This window comes from Anabas testudineus, chromosome 9 (genome assembly GCF_900324465.2).
Source record: "Anabas testudineus chromosome 9, fAnaTes1.2, whole genome shotgun sequence".
Taxonomy (NCBI): Eukaryota; Metazoa; Chordata; class Actinopteri; order Anabantiformes; family Anabantidae; genus Anabas; species Anabas testudineus.
Genome location: NC_046618.1, coordinates 26,490,434 through 26,513,004, shown reverse-complemented (window position 1 = coordinate 26,513,004; position 22,571 = coordinate 26,490,434). Strand labels below are relative to the sequence as shown.

General features: G+C 43.9%; 1 non-coding gene across 1 annotated transcript; it reads right to left on the bottom strand.

The window, feature by feature from the left end:
- Positions 1-5,641: 5,641 nt before the first annotated feature.
- trnas-uga lies at positions 5,642-5,723 on the bottom strand. The gene has a single exon. It is a non-coding gene; the product is annotated as a tRNA-Ser (tRNA).
- Positions 5,724-22,571: the final 16,848 nt, after the last annotated feature.

The window sequence follows — 22,571 nt, the reverse complement described above, 5'->3', positions numbered from 1 at the left end:
GTACCTTGGGTTACATATTCTGTCCACATTTCTGCTCTCTGCCGCTCGCCTCTCCTTCACATTTGTCTCTGGAGTGCCGGCCGACCGTGGGCTATTACTGTCTCATTAAAGGGAGGCTGGGGAGACGCAGGCCTGATAAATCAATCAAACTTCCCCTCGCTGTGCCAGAGGGAGATGGATCGAGATGAATTTTGTCCCAGCAAGAGAATATCCCAGGGTGCACCTCTTCCAAATGGTGTCAGAGGATGTGCTGGAGTCAGCACGCTGACTCCAACAATAGCTGAGCTTCTATTTTCATACATTTAGTGGGATTACATTGGCAGTGGAGGGACAGTCTGTACTTTCATTATGTTGCACATTCTACATGCATTACAGTCAAAGGATCCTGGTAATTAGACAGAAATAACTGCCATTTGAAGAGAGCTGACTCTGATTCATTCTCCAGACATATAAATTAATTTTACTTTACTATCCGCTGTCACTCTGGATTATATAACAGATAACATTAATAATGTAAGGGGTACTTTTTAGCAAAGGGAAAAGGTTAGGGACGATATATGAGCCTATAAGAAGCATACAAGCTGTCAGTCAAAGACAGTGTAAGGAAATGTTTATATGTTCAATTAAGAGACTTATTTGCAATATTGTCCCAAAATGTTAACATGCCTGCAGCTGTTTGCAGATATTGTCAGGAATGGTGGTGCTAACTGCAAATATGATCCCAATAACAAAGTTCCTGTTATTTGGCAGCTATAGAGTTCTCTAGTAGTGAATTAGCACTTTAACTCTTCCACTTCCTTTTTCCCAAAGTGAGACTTTTTGTTACAGTTCCTCCCTCTGCCCCTGTCTGCAGCTTTGGTTTTGTTTTGTTCTGGTCTCACCCTCCTGTCTCACACCATATATGGACTTCCTCTTCCCCCCACTCTCCAGTCTGGACTAATTACAGACTCATTCAATGCACCTGTGACACCCTCCATTTTATAAGCACCCCTCAGTCCTCAGTTCGGTGCTGGTTTGTTGACATTATACACGCTGTTCTCTGCATTCCCTCTGGTTGGTTCGTTTGTTTGCTGCTCATTGACTTTCATGCTCACTCACTTCTGCGTATTCATTCATGCTCCACAATTCTGGTCAGTTTGTTCGTTCGTTCGTTTGTCCATCAGGAACCTCTGTTTTGTTTGTTAGTTTGAATTGTTTGGCCTGCCTTTTGCAGTGTATTTTTTGTTGTTACTTTGTCCTGTTAGTTTTGTACGTTTGTTTCCGTCCATCCTGCCTCCTGCAGTGATTTTAGTTTGTTACTTTGTACATCTGCTTTGTCCGTTCGTTTGGTCCACATTAGTGTGTAGTTTCAGTTGTTACTTTGTATGTTTGGTTATGGTTTTGTTTGTATGTTGTTACAGCGTTTTTGGGTCTCTTTAATTTGGTACTTTGTTCGTGTTTGTTAGTTCCCTGTGTCCCCTGCCCTTTTTGTCAATAAATATATCTTTTTTGTTCTTACTCGTTCGTCCCGTTAGTCAGTTCGTAACAGAACAAACCAGCCAGTTTGCGACCATGGAACTACCTCGTTCCACCACTGGTCGCTCCATTTTTCTTCCCTGCTCCCATTTTGTTTGTGGTAGTGATAGTTCGGATGAGGATTACCTGGACTGTTACGGTACTGCTCTCACCTCACCTGACCCTCTGACCCCCGTTGCTTTGAGCCCAGAGGAGGCTCGCTCCATATATGAGGAGCTTAAGGCCCAGTCAGCCCCGGCGTTGGATCTCCGCCGCAGTTGTTCGTTCAGCCAGCCTCCTGTAATTAGCGACACCCAGTATTCGCTATACGAGGGAACCCGCTTGGCTGTGTGGACGGGGTTCCACAGCAAGCGCCGACGTCCACGTCGGAGGCGGAAGGCTCCCCGGGTTCCAGGGTCACCTGCAGCTAATGCTGCTTCTGTTGGTCTTGCAGCTAATGCTGCTTTTGTTGGTCCTGCAGCTACCCATGCTGCTTTTGTTGGTCCTGCAGCTACCCATGCTGCTTTTGTTGGTCTTGCAGCTACCCATGCTGCTTTTGTTGGTCCTGCAGCTACCCATACTGCTTTAGTTGGTTCTGCAGCTGATGCTGCTTTAGTTGGTTCTGCAGCTGATGCTGCTTTAGTTGGTTCTGCAGCTAATGCTGCTTTAGTTAGTTGTGCAGCCGAAGCTGTTCTTGTTAGTCCCGCAGCCCCTGCTGCTTTTGTTAGTCCCGCAGCCCCTGCTGCTTTTGTTAGTCCCGCAGCCCCTGCTGCTTTTGTTAGTCCCGCAGCCCCTGCTGCTTTTGTTAGTCCCGCAGCCCCTGCTGCTTTTGTTAGTCCCGCAGCTCCCGCTGCTTTTGTTAGTCCCGCAGCCCCTGCTGCTTTTGTTAGTCCCGCAGCCCCTGCTGCTTTTGTTAGTCCCGCAGCCCCTGCTGCTTTTGTTAGTCCCGCAGCCCCTGCTGCTTTTGTTAGTCCCGCAGCCCTGCTGCTTTTGTTAGTCCCGCAGCCCCTGCTGCTTTTGTTAGTCCCGCAGCCCCTGCTGCTTTTGTTAGTCCCGCAGCCCCTGCTGCTTTTGTTAGTCCCGCAGCCCCTGCTGCTTTAGTTGGTTCTGCAGCTACTGCTGCTCTTGTTGGTCCCGCAGCCCCCGATGCTGCTTTAGTTGGTTCTGCAGCTACTGCTGCTCTTAGTCCCGCAGCTCCCGCTGCTCTTGTTAGTCCAGCAGCCGATGCCGTTTTTGTTAGTCCAGCAGCCGATGCCGTTTTTGTTAGTCCAGCAGCCGATGCCGCTTTTGTTAGTCCCGCAGCTCCCGCTGCTTTTGTTGGTCCCGCAGCTCCCGCTGCTTTTGTTGGTCCCGCAGCTCCCGCTGCTTTTGTTGGTCCCGCAGCTCCCGCTGCTTTTGTTGGTCCTGCAGCCCAGGCTGCTTTGGTCTCGGCTCCTGTTCCTGTCACGGATCGGCTCCTGTTCCTGTCACGGATCCGGCTCCTGTTCCTGTCACGGATCCGGTCCGGCTCCTGTTCCTGTCACGGATCCGGCTCCTGTTCCTGTCACGGATCCGGCTCCTGTTCCTGTCACGGATCTGGCTTCTGTTCCTGGGCCTTCAGCTGTCGCCGCAGTTGCAGCCACCTTTATTGCTGCAGTCACCGCTGCTCTGGTGTCAGCTGCTGCTCCGGTCCCTGCAGCCGCCGGGTTCCCAGGCGGGTCGACGCACAGGTCGCCGTCTCTTCAGTCTCCGGACGGGTCGACGCAGAGGTCGCCGTCGTCGCCGTCTCTTCAGTCTTCGGACGGGTCGACGCAGAGGCCGTCGCCGCCGTCCCTTAACTTTGAACTTTGTTTGTCACCCCAGGAGATGTGGTGGGATGACAATGAGGACGCCACCACCCTGCTCCTGTCTCCTTGGGGGGCCCCTGAGAACTGTGCTCCTGTCCTGGCCCCTCAGCTCCAGCTGGCTCAAAGTTTGTCGCCGCCGGGCAGTCCGCCCGGGGCTCCCCAGCCTTGTTCGTCGCCGCCGGGCAGTCCGCCTGGGAGTCCTCAGCCGTCTTGCTGCTCCCCGGCTCTCTGCTCGCCATCCGGCAGTCCGCCTAGGGGTCTCCTGCCTCGTGGGTCGTGTGCTGGCCCCCGGCCTGGGGGTCCTCGGCCTGCTTTCCGGCTGGCTTTCCGGTCCCCGGTTCTCCAGCCGGCTCAAGGGTCTCGGGCTCTGTCTTCTGGTTCGCCGCCTCCCGGCCGTCCGCCCGAGGCTCTGTCTTCTGGTTCGTCGCCTCCCGGCCGTCCGCCCGAGGCTCTGTCTTCTGGTTCGTCGCCTCCCGGCCGTCCGCCCGAGGCTCTATCTTCTGGTTTGTCGTCTCTGCCTTCTGGTTCGTCGCCTCCCGGCCGTCCGCCCGAGGCTCTGTCTTCTGGTTCGTCGCCTCTGCCTTCTGGTTCGTCGCCTCTCCAGTCCTGTTCGCCGCCTCCCGGCCGTCCGCCCGAGGCCCGGCTTTCTGGTTCGTCGTCTCTTCAGTCCTGTTCGCCGCCTCCTGGCCGTCCGCCGGAGGCACTCCTGGTCCGTTTGCCGCCTCCTGGCCGTCCGCCGGAGGCACTCCTGGTCCGTTTGCCGCCTCCTGGCCGTCCGCCGGAGGCACTCCTGGTCCGTCTGCCGCCTCCTGGCCGTCCGCCGGAGGCACTCCTGGTCCGTCTGCCGCCTCCTGGCCGTCCGCCGGAGGCACTCCTGGTCCGTCTGCCGCCTCCTGGCCGTCCGCCGGAGGCACTCCTGGTCCGTCTGCCGCCTCCTGGCCGTCCGCCGGAGGCACTCCTGGTCCGTTTGCCGCCTCCTGGCCGTCCGCCGGAGGCACTCCTGGTCTGCTGCGCCCGGTCCCTCCTCCGGGCCTCCCTCCGCCCGCCCGGTCTGGTGTTTCGGGCCCTCCTCCGGGCCTCCCTCCCCCCGCCCGTCCTAGTTTGTTTGGGGCTGTCTGGGATCCGCCCCTTGCCGGGGGGGTTCTGTTACAGTTCCTCCCTCTGCCCCTGTCTGCAGCTTTGGTTTTGTTTTGTTCTGGTCTCACCCTCCTGTCTCACACCATATATGGACTTCCTCTTCCCCCCACTCTCCAGTCTGGACTAATTACAGACTCATTCAATGCACCTGTGACACCCTCCATTTTATAAGCACCCCTCAGTCCTCAGTTTGGTGCTGGTTTGTTGACATTATACACGCTGTTCTCTGCATTCCCTCTGGTTGGTTCGTTTGTTTGCTGCTCATTGACTTTCATGCTCACTCACTTCTGCGTATTCATTCATGCTCCACAATTCTGGTCAGTTTGTTCGTTCGTTCGTTTGTCCATCAGGAACCTCTGTTTTGTTTGTTAGTTTGAATTGTTTGGCCTGCCTTTTGCAGTGTATTTTTTGTTGTTACTTTGTCCTGTTAGTTTTGTACGTTTGTTTCCGTCCATCCTGCCTCCTGCAGTGATTTTAGTTTGTTACTTTGTACATCTGCTTTGTCCGTTCGTTTGGTCCACATTAGTGTGTAGTTTCAGTTGTTACTTTGTATGTTTGGTTATGGTTTTGTTTGTATGTTGTTACAGCGTTTTTGGGTCTCTTTAATTTGGTACTTTGTTCGTGTTTGTTAGTTCCCTGTGTCCCCTGCCCTTTTTGTCAATAAATATATCTTTTTTGTTCTTACTCGTTCGTCCCGTCAGTCAGTTCGTAACACTTTTTTCTTTCAGATGCCTGAAATAGGGTCTGTTAACACCAGGTCAAGACAGTTTCATGTTTTATTCTGCATTGTCAAACACCTTAAAAAGCAGTTGTTAACTGAGACTAAAGATGATGTCGATAACATTAAATGTAATCCTGCTCACTATTGATATATTTTCCAAAAAACAAAAAGGACACGAGACAAATGGCTGATACACGGATGAGCAGGTTGAGAAGGAGAAGGAAAGCTTTTGTAGAAGATGTTAGTGTAAAATCAAATTACAACTTAATAATAATGAATACTTTATTGATCCCCTTGGGAAAATTGTGGTGGGACAGCTGCCAGACTGTGTCGGCGCTACTACGGGGCTTCAGTGTCTGGTCCAAGGACACCTCAGCAGGTAGTGGGAATCGGACCACTCGCCCGGGGGTTTGTAGATGACTGCACTACCACCTGAGCTACTGCCGCCCCAAAACAGAACTGTCGCTGCGAGCAGGGTTCAAACCTGCGTGGGGAAACCCCATTGGATTTCAAGTCCAACGCCTTAACCACTCGGCCATCACAGCTCAAAGGTTGCTGGAATATGAATGTGACTAACCCACTTTGTCATTCGGGGGGGAAAACAGCAACATTTTATTCTCTTACAGAATTTATTTTCCACTAAAATTCAAAGGGAGGAAGTTAGTGTGATGCTAATTTCTGGAATGGGACCTTATTATGTTACTTTACTTTGTTGTATTTCCAAAATGACAGTAAACTCTGGAAATCACTTCCCAGTTCTTTTTAATTTTTTAAATTTTATTATTGTAGCTCCTACCTGTCGATTTAAGACATGTTACATTTGCACATTGTTCTTAATAAGACCAAATGTCTCTGTTACCTCTAGAAGAAGTTTAATTAAATTACAATCCATCCACAATCCATCCAGTGTGTTTACACTGTGGCATCATGCAATTACAGTTTTATCGCCAAGATGTATTGATTGTCTCATCCGTGTGAGCTGCGTTCAGAGTCAAACTTTTCTTGTCTTTTTCCTCACTGGAGGTTTCCTCTCAGTGTTCCTCAGCAGCCTGTGAGATGTGTTTGCTCCTGTTTAGCAGGTGAATCACTAAAAATCCAACAGAGCTGTGACATATAGAAACATGACAGTTTTCTATACACAGTCAGAAACACACCACAGTCCCTTCTGTAGCCTTTGGCTGCTTGTTTGGTTTTCACATTGTCACATTTACACATTTCTACTTATGCTTAAATGTCATATAGTGTTACTTTGAGAAGAAGTCGTATTTCACATACGGTACAGTTAATGCCATCAATATAACATTCACAGTGTGCACCACTAGTGTCTGGAAGAGGCCATTTAATGATAATAGTCATATTTAGCTTTAGGTGTAACATGAGACTCATTTAAAAAGTAATATTGCTGCACAGGTTTTTTATTATTTTTTATTTTTTATTATCACCCAGGTTCCCTCGACAAAGAGCCAAAGGGGTTTTTCCATTGTGTCTTGGGTTATGGAAGAAACTTAACTGTGTGACAAACTAAATAAAGAAATAATATCACCTTACAAATAACTTTTTTTTTTTTATCGTAAAAAATTCTAAAAAGCTTCAAACTTGGAATTTGATTCAAATATTTTAATTTGTAGAGTAAAATGTTGTAACGTCTTGACCAAGCTGACCTGCAGGCTTTTTCCAGGCATCTAATGAAAAAGGGAACTGGAGGTGGTAAAATACTCATTTTGGGTTTTAGGACTCACTACTACAGGACTCCGTTAACAGAGAGAGGCAGGTTTCAGAAAGGATGTCCCCACACTGCATTAGTGGGGGCGTGGTTACACAACCCTGACTGAAGGGAATGGTGGGTTCCTCTTTGGTGCTGATACACACATCAATCACTGAGAGGCTAAATGATGGCTCAGACAGTACCTCTTGGCTGTAAACATAGAGATGTTGTGTTTGTTTTCTCATGATTCTTTGGCTCTTGCAATTTCAAGCCTCACCACTCCCACCTGCTGCGCAGCGGCACTGCTCCTTTCCTGCCTTTTTGGTCACATGATTATTCGATGCTCACCTGTCCCCAAGATTGTGAAGATTTTCAATCATCCAGGTGAGGTTATCTGGATATTAAGTCAAGGCAACAGGACCTCTTTATACCTGCGTTGAAGCCTGCACCTCCATTGAGGGAGACATTTCCACTTGAACATGCCTGACTTCTTTTTAACCCCTCAGATACCTCTGACTTATCTATCTTCTCTGTCCAAAATGTGTACTTTATTGTCCTCAAATAAGTGTCCTTCATCCTTCAGATGAAGGTACACAGCTGATGCTGTGGTGCTGGGCCACAGTACACGTGTGTTTTGGTGTCTGGTATATAGGGTAGACATGTCTCTGCCTCACTGAGACTCTTTTCTAAGCTGTGACAGAAATGTTTCCTTAGCAAGTGTTTCCTTTATATCATTGGTTGCTGTTCAGCTTCCTGATATCTCATGAACAGATGTGACAGTCTGTTGCAGAGACGAGCGGCTCCTGTCAACCAGCAAATGAGGAAAAGTAAAAAGGTAAAATGTGACAACAAGGCAAAGGCAAGCATGTCTTTTCCAAGGACTGATGAAGTTCCAATCAGGAGTAAGCATGTCTTCATCGGAGCTGTAAATGGAGTTTCCTCTTAGAGTCAAACATTTGACGTGTTGACACTCAGACCTGTGAAGCATTGTCTTTAAAGGTTTTATCAAAATTTAACAAGAAGAACAAACATTGTGGCACATGCAGAAGGCCATCTATTCATTTTAATTCAAATCAGCAGCAGATTGAAGTCTTCTCTTAAATTATAAAACCAAACAAAAAAGTACTCTTATTATTTATATTTGGGGGTTGACTTGCTAATCAGATCAGGCACAAACCAAGCATACAGGGTGTGTTAAATATTGCCTCAGGATATTGTTGCTCTTGGACTTTTAATTTGCAGCTGTATCATTTGATCTTCTATGTTGTTTTTTCTTATTTCACTAAACAGCAGAGAGAATGTGAAGCTTCTTAAGATTAAGAAACATAAAAACAGCTGCTTCACTTAACGTGGTGATTGCGTTCAGGCGTGTTTCACCTGAAACACACTGGAATGAGTTTCATGGATATCAGATGGGCTGGTCAAGTCTTGTTTCTTTCTGGTGTGTTTCTGCATGTGGATGTGACAGCAGACAGTAAAACTCAGTTTAAACGGATAATTCATTAATGCAAGAAATTAATTTCTATCTGACAGAAAAATGTGGAACGGGGAGTGAGGCTGTTTGAAACTAGCAGCTCTTTACCAAGGCTAAAGGCTACAGCAGCATTTAAATTAGCTTTGTTGAACCTAGAAATATTTCAAGTGATTTAATTCACATCCAGATGTTGATTAAAAAGAGAAATACTATATTTAAAGTATAACATGCTAATTTTTAGTTTTCCTTCTGAATACAATTGTATTTAAAATAGTGAAAATGTCCTGTCTCAATATGTCTCTAAAAGGAAATATTAGATCTAATGGGAGAAACATTTTATTGACTTTGTTCTTATTCATTGACCCGTGGCCTTTTCTAGACACTGATCACCTTTAAAACACCTTTTAAATCTGCCCTTCAAACCAACATAGCTGAACAAATACCATGCACAAAGTAAGCTCACAAATATTTTGGTACTAGGCAGGTTTTAAAGCAGCGAGTCTAGACAACCCAGGGGACCGCAGACGGTTACAGATTCTGTGCTTTCATGGTTTAACTTTAAAAATGTAAATTGTCAACAGCAGTATCTACAGCATGTTTTATATATTTTATATTTTAGACCTTGAACTTGCACGACCATAGCCAAAGACCATAGAGCTTGGTCAGGGCTGCTGTTTCTCTGTATAATGAACAATTATATTTACTGCACTACATTTCATGTATTCATGATGTATAAAAACAGTGTCTCCACAAAGACGGAGAGCCGTCTGTATTCTCAGTCAGCGACACTAAACTGGATCAATCTGTTTGTCCCAACCTGCCACTCTGAGCCGTCCGTCATAAACTCTGATCACTCACTCGATCATGAAGGCACGCTGGACGTCAGCGCTGGTTGAATCCTCCTTTTCTTTTTTCTCTAACAGAAGCCGAATGTTGTGTCGTGCTTTTGTTCAGATCAGGATGAAGTAGAGGATAGTTAAACTGTGTGTTCTGCAACAAACAATCCAAACATATGAAAAGACTGGATGAACAACATGATGAGGCTTTAACTTCATTAAAGCCCTACATAAAAACTTCTGAATATTAAAGACAGCAGCCCACACTATGAGTGTCCTTAAATATCCGCACAGATTAACCTCAATCTATATCTGTTGGGTATTAGGGTGCTGCAACTTTGCTGGAGACCTTTATTGTGTATCATCCCACGTCTCGTTCTCTCCTCAATTCCTGTCAGCACTCTACTGTTGGGTAAAAGCAAATCTATCGCATAGTTTATAATAATAAAATCTCTTTCACTTTATATTTTTCCAGCTGATCTTGTGTTCATCCTAAATCACCTGCTCCACAGTTTGGAACTGAATTTAGAATTGAGCTGTTTTTCAAATCTTCCTGCAGAGTTTAGGAAGTCTGCCCTGAAGGTCACAATGTCATTAAAATCATGACCTAGATGCAAAGATTGGAAACAAATGAAGGGAAATTTAAACATATTCTCTCCTGAATATAAAATAAATTTTGATCTAATTAGAGAAAGGTTAATAAACATAATCGAAAACCTGTAAATACCCATAGCTCGATACAGACAGTTTAAACATGGGAAGACTGCTGCTGCACTCACCCAGTCCTCAGGTAGATACCACCCTCACTTTGTCTTCCCCTACTCCATCTGAGATGACTGAACACACCTAGGACAGGTACTCAGCATAGGGTAGAGGTACCTGGAAAACAGGGAGGAGCGGAGGATTTAAGGATTTGAGGGTCGACTTTAGGAACCACTGCTGTGCACAGCGTCTGCCACATGGCTGTGCTGTCCAGCGTACACTGTTCCTGTCTGTATCTTGCATCCTGCCAGTTTGTGTTGGACCGACTCTGAGAAGCTTTTGCACCGTCTGCACCTGGGATCCTGTGTGGTGTGGTAGACCCCTGCTTCTATTGATCCGGTGCTTAGGGCCTGTCCAGCTCACCAGTCCAGTCCCGGCTCAGTGGGAGGAACAAGATCCAGGACATGAACACAAATAAAGACTTTCAGAGAAATCACTTATAAGCTGAAGACTTGATGCTACTTGATGAATGTTAAAGAGGTTTCTCTGACAGTGAAAACAAAGTGGTTAATGCAAATTATCCTGTGTGTGTGTGTGTGTGTGTGTGTGTGTGTGTGTGTGTGTGTGTGTGTGTGTGTGTGTGTGTGTGTTGGTGGTACCCTGTGGCTGATCAGGGCCAGAAGTGGCTCAGCTAGCCTGAGAGGCCTTAATTAGCCAGCATGGCTCCTACAGCTCACCATCACGCTGCCTTCCACACACACACACACACACACACACACACACACACACACACACACACACACACACCTACTCTGTTAATGACCTCGAACAGCAGGGACAGGGCTGCTGGTTGGATCACTACAGCTGTGACATTAATGCAGTGTATATGGTTAAGGATATTTACAGCCAGCGGTTAAAACAAAAGAAACACGCAGTCAAAAGCGGCGTTTCATTTTCCATCCAATTAATCCGTGTGGAAGCGGAGAGCAGCAGCCGCTTTGTGAGAAACATTCCTGCTGCAGAAACAAAGCTGTTAAGCTCCGAGCTTTGCCTTGCTCACTGCTAATTCAAGTAAAATTCTGTTGTCTCTGGTCCTTCCCAAACCCCAATTTGTCTTCTTTTTGTTCTTTACTGTATGACTGTTAAAATATGCTGATGAAAGGAGGCTGAACATTTGTAGGGAAACAACAGTAAACCAGTGATTTTATACCCAGAGGAAGCCAGGCTTCTTGTTAGCCTGCTTTTCTGCCTGACTTGACACTTTTGCCGGATCAAACGTCTCATCACAAAATGCAACCTACAAACAAAAGTGCTTACCCATAATCCATCAGTGCAGGTGTGTGATGTGGCAGGCTCTGAAACGAACAGCAGAGCTTGTCGTTAATCCTTCAGACAAGCTTCCCTCTAATTAACCAGCTCGACTTTAGCAACACAACAGAAAATGAATTGTGTTTTCTCAACAAAATATAATTCTACTCTTCTCTGTGTGTTTTGGCAGTTCAAGGGAAGCTGCATCCATCACACACGAGGCTTTAAAGGAACATAAGCTATTTCTGCAAGTTGCAGCCCTTCACTCTACGACTGCGTTATCAACGTGCAGCCTCAGTTCTGCTGGTTTCAGTCTTCGGAGCAGGTTTTGGATTTTGCTGCAGGGATGTGATCCAGAACATCAGTGAGGTCCAACGCTGATGGTTTGACTAGGAGAGCCATTCACTTTAGAGCTGGCTCTGTGAACAGGGGCATTGTTAGGTCAAAACAGGAAGTGGACTAATTGAACCGGAAAACTGAAATTATTTTTTTCAGTGAGCAGCGCATGGCAGCCGTATCCCAGTGCTGCTGTAGATTCCTCCTGTGTAAAGATAAATTGACCCTTCCTCAGCAGGAGGGAAGTCTGGTCCAGCATGCAGGGACGCAATATTGATCAAAAGTGACCGTTTTACACTGTAAAAAACTAAATGAGAAGCAGAGGTTGACTTAAAGGTTTAAAGAAGATAATCAGGTATCTTAAACCGTACAGTGTTCTGGTAGATGGTTGGCATTTACAACCACACAAAGAGGCAGACTGCCATCTGCACCTCAGGGCTCCTAAAAACCACAGTATAAGATAATACTGCATATGTAGGAATATGGAGCATGTCCTCTGATCTCAGATTCGTTCAGTAGTTAAGCGGGATTAATACTGATAATGGTATATAGTCCCACACCAAAGGTGCTGGTTGTGTTTGCTGTATGCACAAAGTTCAGTATTTACACCTACATACACTAAACAACACAGAAGATATCACCTTCTGTATCAGATGGCCCTTATCTTAAACCTAAATGTTAAAAACTCCTCCTTATTGACTGAATATCATAAAGATTAAAACAGGTATTAAAAACCAAACAACATGGAAAACGGGATGAATTATGGCCCCATTGGCTTCAGAAGTGCATAATCTAACTGTCCCTGAGCTTCAACTCACTGATGGCCTCACGTTCTCGTTCTGAATCCTCTGGTACGGAGCGAAAGTCAGTTTTAACTTTCATGTTTCCTTGGATCTTCGGTGACTTCCTGGATAAGTCGTCACTGTGCTTTGGGACTAAATTTGGAAGTTTGAAATAATCTCTATTCATAGAAAGTGTTTCTTAGTGTGGATATGTGCAGTCCCAGGGAAACAAATAGAATCAGCTACTGTAATGATTCACAGACTGATAGTACACTGCCTGTCGAAAAAAGACACACACTATTTTGTTGGTCCATCTTTAGCTTTGATTACAGCGCACATTCACCGTGGCATCATTTCAATAAGCTTCTGCAATGTCCGAACCTTTATTTCCGTCATCTTTGTAAATTAATACAACTTTGAGTTGTATAAATTTTTTAAACTCTTGTACTAATGATAGGAGACTCGGACCGCTCAGTCTTCTCCAGCACATCCCAAAGATTTTTTGAAACATCATCATCCATGCAGTAATTATCCAGTGAGACGCTCTTACCTGTTTGTTTAGTTAAATCCAGGTGGTATTTTTGTGATTTGTTACTTTTTCTTTGTGGTAACTAAGGTGCTGAATAAGTTTTACCACGAGCCTAGTTGCTATTACATCACACTTTCACATCAACCTGTATTTTGTGTTTGCTCAGGTTGCCTTTGTTTTTTGTTTGAAGATCTGAAACAGTTTAGCTTGAGATACCAAACCAGAAAGAATCAGAAAGGGGTTGAATATATATTTTTTTACAGCTGTAGTGTTGAAACTCTGTCCTAAAATGAACTCCTGTTAAAATCAAATCTCAATATATCTGCTTATATTATGCTTACATGGCACTTATTTCACATTCCGTAGAAATCCTGGGCCTTGTACAGAAATATTGTAATAATGCACAGGTAGAGGGAGGAAAAGGGGTTAATAGGGGCCCAGCAGCTCATTTTTGCCTCGGGGCACCCTAACAGGTGTAGCCGTCCATGTCAGAATTAATGCAATGTAAATGCGATTTGTACTAAATAAGCTAAACTGTGTAGAGTAACTGGAAATTGAAAGCGTTCCTAGGATTTGTTCATTTTGTCCAAACCTGTCACCTAGTTATCTGAGCTGCTTAACTGTCACTGCCACATATTGTACATTACAATGACGCAAATGAGCACAGGCAGTCTTTCCTGGCCTGGTATTATCATATACATTTGATAAACTGTCCAGTAGCTCCAGTCGTTTTTATTGTGCTCATATAGTGAAACCAGCGTGATGCAGTGTGAAAAGAGGACAGGAGAGACGGAACGAGATGCACAAGTTTCTAAATCCGGGAGCAGCGTGTGGGAGTGCTGATAACTGTACAGCAACAAAGAGGGGACATCAAACACAGAGACCAACTACTCACCTGATTGTTGCTGTGTGGCGTCAAGCCCACATGACACTGCAGAGAAAAGAGAGGGCAGGAGGAGGCAGCGACAAGCCGCTCTTGCCTGTTAACACTCAGTGAAACAGCCAGAGCTGCTTCTAATGGCCTTGCCAGAACTTTTCATTTTATAATTGGCAGGCAGCCGCGGTGAGATTGACAAATGAGTGTCAGCCATCAGCGATTCCCCGAGCCAGGAATGCCAGAGATGGGGAGCGGGAATCAAAATAATTAAAATAAATAAGGTGCCAAGTGATGGCAGTGCTCCCTCCAACATGGCAGATGAGAGCTGCCAGCAAAAAAAGAGAAGGAGGGATGGTTCAAGTGTCAGTCTTCACCTCCTCTTCGGGACCTCTCACCACTAAACCGTTATTAGTGACAAAAATCTGCCAGCTACTCAGTCAACTGCATGTGTGTGTGTGAGTGTGTGCGTGCTACCAGAGGGATGATTATCTGATTGAAACAATGCAACGATAATCAGTCAGAGTTCACACCTAAGAATGAGCTCATTTTCACTTCCCCTGGTTCCTGTCTGCCCTTTTTTGTTTGCATGTCGTTACAAAGTAGGAGTGAGATGTGATCAGTGTAATTGAACCTTATGGAAATGAAAACAGGAAGCAGTTGCCTGTGTGAACGCAGGGGAGGATACAGGAGCCACGTCTGTTTTTGCACCGGAGTTCGCATCTCAGCTCTGGATTATGTTTAGATTTGCTGGATGTGGATTTTATTTACACACAAATGTGTTTCCTCGTTGCCTCAACAGATTGTAAAAGGCTTTTTTTCATATAATGATGCACGAGAGATGAAACTCGTTTAATGAACTGAGCCTACTGAGAAGAATAATTGATGTTTACTGCACTAAACACACACTCTAGGCTAGTAGTCTGCCTGCCTCGAGTCTTTGTGCTAAGCTAGGCAAAACCCTTCCAATGTACTGAACATGAAATGACTGTAAGAATACAAGTTACAGTTTGTGAGTATGTTAAAATTCATCAGCTGTTCTAAATCATGTTAGTCTATCTCACGTCTTTAGCCTAAAATGTGATTATTATCTCACACAAGACGTTTGCTATTTAAAAACTATGATTAATAAAATAGGTTACATTTACATGACATTATGTTTAGTTAACAAAGTCAACTACTGTAGATTAAGCTTAGGCACAAAAACTGATTGGTTAGATTTAGTTAAACACATTTTTCTTTGACCTCTATCATAAATAAACATGATCTATTGTAGAAACAACCTTTCACACTAGAAGGTCCCATGTTTTGCAGACTTTCCATGTCTCATTACTGAGGCCACTACAGGTTATAGTTAGTGAGGCCACTAACCTTAACCACCATTATAACCACCACTACTAACCTGAACCCTAAAACCTCAAACAGCTGTGAACACCAGACAAAATGTCCTCACAACTACGGTAAGAAACTAAAATGCGTCCACCCCACCACGTAAAGACATGCAGACGCACACACACCTATTGTCTCCTTTGTATTCTCGGCCCATTTCTCATCCCCCATCTCTCTTTTTCTATTTCGTTTCACTCTCATTTTCCCTCCTTAACTGTGCTGTTATCTAATGGAGCTCTGCCGTGATGCACGATGCTACGTGAGATGGCAGCAGAGCAGGCAGGTGAAAGCCACTTTGTCATCACTAAAAACCACCTGCGAGCTTCCAACATGCTCATTAGCACCTTTTTGCTTCTCTTCTGATCGCTCGCCCTGCTGTTTTGCTGTTGCTAGCCCTCCCTCCCCACTGGCTCCCAGCTTTGTTCTGAAATGTCAAATTGCCATACGGTGGTTGACAAATGCTGATGCTGATTACAGAGTGAGGGCCTGGACAAACAGGCGAGCAGAGAAGGAAGGTGATGCAAAAAGGAAAAGGAGAAGGTCCTGCAGCATCTCGACCTGTTACCGTGGTCCACTGTTATCGATCCACAGGTTGCCAGATTTGAGCAGAACCCCTGCATTTCAGGTCTTAACGTGATCCAAGAGCACCAGTCTGAAATGTATTTCCACCTGCATTACCAGGCTCAGTCTGACCACCCACTGCAGAGCTCAATGTAGGCTGTTTACCTAACAGGTGAAGGATTTAAATAATGGGATGGTTGCCACCTGGTGCTTGGATACTGAGTCATTATAAGGCAACCACAAGACAACCACCACTATTTATTGTGAAAGGCGGAGATTCCTGCCAAGCAAGTGGAAATCTTTACTTACTATTTCAGACTGAAACTATTAAATAAACCTACACTTGCTGTTTACAGTCAAACCTTTCATTACCAAAAGTTTGCATCAACTTCTCCACAATGTGATCTCTTTAATTTGAACATCGTACTAATATGTTTTATCAGGTACTATCTGAACACAATATTCAGTTTTCTTCAAAAAAACACCACAGATCAAATTAAAGTATCCTTTCAGATGACAGTTAAAATATTTATCATAAAGGACGTCAAGTGAGTCCAGCTACTACAGAACAGCATCTTTGTGACTGGTGCTAGAAAATCTTAACTACACAGTAGGGCCTCCCAGATTTGAAGTCACACAAAGTGAGGATAGATTGCTAATACTATATATCCACCATTACGCTTGGAATCCACTGTGAGGAAACAAAAAGGAAATTATCATATTGTGTCAATATTTATGGACTAAGTGCATCAGGGAAGTTGACAACATGTCTCGTAGCAACACCAGCCTTCAGCTGTCACTCAGCCAGTCGAGATAAACACCCACTCAGAGGCTTTTTTCATTTACATAGATGTTGTGTAGATGTTTATGAAATATGTCCAAGCTGGTTGGTCTTCTTAAAAAAATATACCAAAATATGTAGAAATGCTGTAGCACAGAGATAAAATCAGAAATTGATCTTGATGAAAGAATGTTGGCAACTATTTTTAAAAATGGAATAACTTCATACTAAATCATGACTATTTAATGTCCTGTATACTTAATCTACAGAAAAGGTGACTAGTTCAGTGGCTGAAAGGCATGTGGGATGATCGCCACCGCTTGAATCCTTATAATTGTCGACCATCTAGTCTTTTTCTACTGTCACCATCAAGCATGGTTCCTTGCACATAGTAGAAGTATAAAAACCCAATGGACAGACTACCATACAAAATAACTTTGCATGTTCATGCTCCTCAGAAAATGAACCATTTCATTTTAACGGCTTTCAGCTTTTTAAGTTTATGTGCACGTATTTTCCATGTATTTAGACATATATCTTTGGTGAATATGGGCTTTGGTAAATACAGCTAGATCTAAAAAAAAGACACGACGGCTTTTTTGCAGCTTTTGTGCAAATGAGAGCGAACAGCAGAAAAAATCCACACTGGCTCTGACCTTCTGTCTGTGGTCTGTGTCTAACTGTATGCAGGGACACGGGAAACCATTTCTCAATGATACTCTGAAAAGATTTTGTATTTTTTTTTGTCATGAAGCTAACCCTGATAAATAAAGCAGGTTGGATTTGGAGTTTTCAGTCCTTCAACTTTTCTTTTATTTATTCTTTCAGGAATAGATGGGAGCAGAAAGCAGACGACATGCAGGAACAGACGCGTTGTCTCTGCAAAAAGAGCATTCAGCAGGGAGCGCAGAGTTGCCTTCTATTTTATTTCCTTAGATATGAGCCTGAATAAGGTCAGAGAATAACCTTTGAAGTAGTGCACTATAAACCACACAAGGGCTGACTGAAAGACAGAAAGAGTGTGTGTGTTTGCTGTGACATTTCCTCCATCCTCTAATTTGAAGGCGATCCACTTTAAAGATATTGGAGGTGGAAGGACTCTGTGTGTTCCAGTGTTTTAGAAGAGTTTATCATCTGTTGACCTTCTCAGCCACAAAAGCCACAAACTAATGGAAAGAAAGGAGCAGAAAAAAGGAAACAGCTACTTCTTTCTCTTGTGTTCAGTGAAGATGTTGCTGCAGCTTGTGATCAAAGCCGGCGGAGTAAAGCAGCCTGTATTCTGTACAAACAGACTCAGCTTTCATCTGACAACATTATCTCTTCACTGATTGGTTGCTGGTTGCTTACCATAGTGAAGTGGGAGGAGGTATTTTGTTCTGTCTGCCCTGTTCATTTTCTGTGGAGACAATTCTAGCTGGAACACTTTGAGGCTTGGATGGACATGAATCATCAGTATGAAAGGTTAGCAAATGCTCTGGGGAAAAATAAGTGTTCTTTGATTAAAAAGTCAAAGGTCCAAGCCCATGTGCCATAACTCTCAAGAGGAATTTTGGTACAAAACAGTCAATTACAGAGCTGAAATGTCTTTTGTGTTGAACAAAATTAAAGGTTTGTCCTAGCACCAACAACACTCAGCTGTTTACATCCTTTTGGGTTTCAGGGTCTATCAGGATGGATTCAGGGGCAGCGAGTAACGAACAGTTTATAGTTTGTTGCAGCTTTGAGTGATGCCTCTGACTGGATCATTGTCTGGGCTGTAGCTCTACTAGTTAATTCTCCTGGATAAAACTGTAGACTGTTTATGCTGCACAATAGAAAAACACCTTTCATAAAGTCTCCGGCACAGTCGCACATCACTAAAAGGTTACCCCCTAATACTAACACTAACCCCAATCAATTTGAAAGGCAGCACAGCCATGCTTAGCATCAACAGTGGAGAGGCGGCTCCGGGAGGCTGGAGGCAGAGTTACTATAAAAAAGCTATGTCTCATTTTGTTATTTTTATTATTAATTTATTTCCAAAGGTATTTACACAGGAGTTAAAATAGTTGGAGGTCGGTCTGTATTACAAGACTCCTGCTGGTAACATGTTGGTTCCTTCTGCTCCTTTCTGATGAAAAAGAGTGTGTTCTGTATTTACAGTGTTACTGTACCGGATGTCTACAGATGAAGCTGACAGTCTTGTCTCACTCAAGGTGAAGCCACATCAGTGCTGTATTCAGGACTGTCCTGTAACACTATCTACAGTGTTCAGTCTTTGTGCCTTCAGCTTCGTCTTTCCATATATTAGTTATTTCTGAAGCAGTGCAGTGACACATCATTCTTCTCAGCTGGCCAAATTGCTGTTTCTAAACATATCTGCTCTGACTCATGACTGATTGACATTCTGAGGTTTGTTTATTACATTTATAGTTTCAGAATAGAAATGCATTTGTTCGCCTCTGTTTCCTCCAGAGGGAGAAAGGGGAATGACAGATGTCACCATGTTGGCTGTGGTCGTTTCTGATCAGCCACTGGCAACACCACAACTCCCATCCATCACAGCAGATTGTCCGCTGTCATGTCACACATACAAATACATACACACTGCATACTGTGTACATATTGTAAGAATACTGTGCAGTTTACTACAGTATGTGTATATGAAGGAAAGCAGGGAGCCAGTGAGTACACACACAGTATACAGTAGGAGTACATGCAGACGCAAGTACACACACTTGACAAAGCAGACATCCTGTATGAATATAGTACAGGTTACATGCAGGATGTGTGTATGAACAAAAGTTACACACAGACACAGTATAGAAATACACACACACACACACACACAGACAAACTGTGGGGAGTAAATGGGCTGCAGTTGCCATAGAAACAGTTGAGTCCCACAACATCCATTGCAGAAAGCCTTCAGAGAAAAAAGAAGTGTTTGTCTCATTTTTCAGATGTGTGTGTGTCTCAACATAAAGACACACACACACACACACGGACCTACTGGGAGCCAGCGTGTGTGTGTGTGAGTGTGTGTGTGTGTGTGTGTGTGTGTGTGTGTGTGTGTGTGTGTGTGTGTGTGTGTGTGTGTGTGTCTCAACATAAAGACACACACACACACACACACGGACCTACTGGGAGCCAGCGTGTGTGTGTGTGTGCGTGTGAGTGTGTGTGTGTGTGTGTGTGTGTGTGTGTGTGTGTGTGTGGTGGATCCCCCTCTGTGATCACAAAGAGCAGCTCTCATCCCTGAGAATCCCATTTCACGGCAAGGCATAGCGACACTGTTGTGTTATCATGTGTATACGTGTGTGTGTTACTATGTGTATACGTGTGTGTGTGTGTGTGTTGCAGCGGTGATGCCAAAAGGAGGGAGGGGCAAAGAGGTTTAGTGGATTACTGGACCACTGCTCATACAGGTTGGGATTATTTCAAATGAGATGTGAAATTCCTCCAGCACACCACAGTGTGAAGCCTCTTATTTATCCAGATTCTTCTATGTTAAGATAGTTGAGGCCAGATTTACGTTTCCAACTTGTCCTGGAACTTGTCCTGGAACTGGTCATGTGAGCACTTCTGTAGAACTGTAATTCAACACATCCTGACTGCTGTACATCGAACCTTTGCTTCTGAGATAGATGGAGATCAGTGTTGTCAGAGTTGACTGACAAAAACCCAACGAGCATAGTCATCATGCTCCTTGCTCATAATAAAGAAAGTAAAGCATGTCATCATGTACCAGGTGTGTGAGTTCTGTTTTGACTTGAAATATGACCTCAATCAACTGATGTTACTCTGAACACAAAGTCACAGAGTTATTGCACAATTAATAGTTAGAATAGAGTAAACCACAAACAGCTCACAGACCTGCTGCAAACAGTCTGTGGTCAATGAAGAGATGAATCAAACACCGGATATACAGTATAATATCAGACGTGTTTCTGAGGTACATAATAACATGAATCCTGAGAGGAAAACCTGGATAAAAACATTAAATGAGAAAACTCTGCCAGAGCACTGAAGTAATTCCACTTTTATCTGATGCCGTTCGGTGTGTTCTAGGAATTTACAAGAATTAGCTGTCAAAATATTAAAACTAGAAACTAATATAAAATAACAGAGGAAGAGATAATGACAGATTATTCATGGGAATACTTGAAAAGAGTGAAATTATCTCTCCCAACTGCCAGTTTTCTGATTCCCACTTGTTTTAAGAAAACATGTTCTGATCCCGGTATCAGACTGAGCAAACAGCTGGTGTAGATGGATATTTTTCTGCAGTGATTATAGGTTTGGTATGAAGTCTGGATTGCTTTCAAAAGCTTTCGCTCAGGCTGAAATTTAAATCTAAGAAGAGGAATGTCACACACGCTTCAACTCCATCTATCTCTGCATCGACACTTGTGTTTCTGAGGGGAACAAAAGAGGGTTTGGTTTGAGAGCGCCTGGTGGTGGCTGTGATTCTCCTCATGGTCTGAGAGAGAGAGGCTATTACAGCAGCTCCACCAACAGAGGTCAAAGGACAGAGGTCAGAGCATATGGACAGCCTGGAGTGATGACGATGATGATTATGATGATGAAGGAAAAAAGAAAACAGAGCAGACGTCGCTTCAGAGAGACTTCTCTGTGCTATTTGTTTAATTCATGGTCTTGAAGAGTTTGTCTGGTGAGTTCTGAATTTCTCTGTTTCATCTGAAAGTTGGAGACATTTATTTATTTTGATTTGTTTAGTTTTAAACCATCATTTCTTTAGTTTGTTGTTTAATAGTGAACATAACCACATTTCTATCCTCTAAAAGAGTTTATTAGTTTGTTAACAGCTAGTGTGCAGATGTCATCTCTTTGGTAAGTTAGTTATAAAGAGATAATCACATGTCAGGACACACACAGCTGGATTGTGTTCTTTATATGCTGACCAAGAAACACTCTGACACAACACAATATTCAAATGAACTCCAGCAGGGAGTGTGTGTGTGTGTGTGATGTGAACAGAGATCAGGCAGAGCAGATGGATGGTGATTGCTGATCTGTGATCCGCAGCAGATTAAACAGGCGCTTTCAGCGTCATTTCACTTCTTGCTCATTTTTGTGCATTTTAATGCTAATTTTCTGTTTTCACCTACAGGGTAGAATAAGAAAAGAATCAGAGGCTCATTCAGTCACTGTTAGTGTCAAAAAATATCAAATACTAAGAGAAAACTGGGATATCTTTGGAAATTACTTTTACATTTTGCACGATTTGCTGTGATGCTAGTAGAGTGTTGAGGATGGTACCAAATGAAAAGTCATTAAAATTAAGAAATGTGCTCATTAAACACTAAAACATACATATTTGTTGTTTTGTGCTGCTGTAAATCGTATCTCAGGTCCCACATCATGATAACCTGAGCATGGGATTTACAGTTGGCTCATTACCCGAGTTTAAGTGAGTTTTGTCCTGAGGCATAAATAATTAGTAATGATAGTATTTATCCTCCAGTTTCCATTAAACAATATTTTCATTAACTCTTTTCACCTGCTCGTATCATCACACTACAGGAGGACGTAATCGTGGGGAAATAACAATAAAGCATCCTGTAATCTGATCTCTGCCGTTTGTGTTTTCTTTTGCTTTTGTAGTGAATCATTTACCTGTTGTCCTCTGAGGGTTTTATCCAAATCATTTCCAACGACAGCAAGCAGGGGCCTCATCTGCACTCAAACCAGGGAGACGGAGACTTCTTACAGTCTTGACAAGCTCCTCCTCTTTTTTGTGGTGCGTTTCGAGGTTTTTGTGGTGAAATGGAGGCTTGTAATGGTGAGTGACAGCAGAACACGTCTGCACTAACATTTATAATTAAGCCTGTCACATCACTTTCTCTTTTTTCATGTGCCAGCTTTTCAACCTCAGCCAAATGCAGAAACAGCTCCGTGTTACTTTTTGATTTTAAAGCTTTTTATGTTCAAATTCTAAATGCACCTGCAAACAGGAAGGAGCAGGAAGAATGGCATCATAAAAGATGCATCAGCTGCACAGGACGAGTTGGAGGGAAGTTCAGGGGAGCAGGCGGTCAGCTGCTGCTCCTGGAGTCGGATCAAACCGTTTCCTTCTCCTTTTTTTTTGGAAACTTTCTCATCTGCTCGGCTTC